The sequence below is a fragment of the Gekko japonicus genome, unplaced genomic scaffold, assembly GCF_001447785.1.
Source record: "Gekko japonicus isolate JY-2015 unplaced genomic scaffold, Gekko_japonicus_V1.1 scaffold1040, whole genome shotgun sequence".
In the NCBI taxonomy this organism is placed as follows: domain Eukaryota; kingdom Metazoa; phylum Chordata; class Lepidosauria; order Squamata; family Gekkonidae; genus Gekko; species Gekko japonicus.
Window position 1 is genome coordinate 221780 of NW_015162511.1, and position 1433 is coordinate 223212.

A 1433-nucleotide genomic window follows, 5' to 3' on the forward strand; every position below is an offset into this window, starting at 1 on the left:
GAGGGGCCCCCCACCCCCCCCACCCCGCCCCAAAATCGGAAAGGACGGGACGGACGCCTGTGCTCCAGCTTCCCCGGCGCAAAACACGCAACTCGCCTCCGCCCCCTGACATGCAAAGCCCAGCGCTACCCTTTCCTCTCGGAAGGCCGCAGCAAAGGGGGAATCTCCCGGGGCCGTCGAGCCGTCTGTCCGCGCCGTCGACGGAAGGAAGCACGCAAGCAAGCAAGCAAGGAGGGGAGAGGGAACTGGGGAGGGAACTGGGGAGGGGAGGGAAGAGAGAGAGGGGGGAGAAAAACAGGAGTCTCGCCCGTCGAGGGAGTTCTTGGTGGGGGGGGGGGGAAGGCGAGAAAGTCTCTCTTCTTCCTGCTGGGCGCAAGAGGCTTCCCTCCCCGTCGGGGATCCCCGCAGGCGAGAGCCGCCGCCGCCGCCGCCCGGCCCTCCTGTCACCGTCCTGTCCTGGACGGGACCTCCGCGAAGGGGGAAAAAGGGCCGCGGTCCAAGGCCCGCTCCCTGTTTCCATGGAAACCCCACTCACACGCCGGCCCCCCTCCCCCCGATGGCGCCGGAGGGGGGGGAGCGGGCCCGGGAAAGGAGGGGAGCGATTACACGCACCTGCTCCCGGGGCGGGCCCCCGCCCGGGGAGAGAGACCGTCCGAGCGGCGGCGGGCGAGCTCCAGAGCAGCCGAGCCGGCGGAGTCGGAACGCCGGGGCCGGTCAGCGAGACTCGCCGAGCCGCGGCGGCGACGACGACGGCGGCACTGGCAGCGGCAGCCCGAGTGTGAGGACGAGAGCGAGCCGCGGCCACCGCCGCCGACTGCTGCTGGCTTGCTGCCGCGGGGCCTGCCGGGAAGTGTAGTCCGGTCGGCCGCCGGGACCCCACGCCCACCCCGGCCGGGCCTTGCCCTGCGGACTACACCTCCCAGGCTGCACCGCGCCTAGCCCTGCCCGTATGGGGAGGGGAGGGGGGATCGACCCATATGTGGGTGGGGGAGTGGCCCCTGAGGGGCAGGAAAAGGGAAGGGGAAATCAGAGGGAATCTGTATGCTTTTGAATAACCTTCAGCTTTGGAAGCAAAGCAAAGGGAAAATCCGTCACAAAACCACTCTAAAAAAACACACGGAAACAGTGACTGGAAAGCAAACTGAGAGTTGAAGGGATGAAAATCAGTGCAGAATGAACAAGAAAACCTGATGGACATGCAAGGTGAAAGTGGGGGGAAATGCAGAATGAAAAAGAAAATGTGACGGAGATGTGTGGTGAAAACGAGGGAAACTATCGGTGCATAAAAGTCCTCTCTCTTTCGTGTGTGCCAACCCTTTGCCTGTCCCTTCCACATCTTTTGCTTCTCTCTTGTAGACACTAGAGGTTAGAGTAGCCAGCTCTGGCTTGGGAAATACCTGGAGATTTTGGGGGTGGGGCCTGAGGGGGGCGGG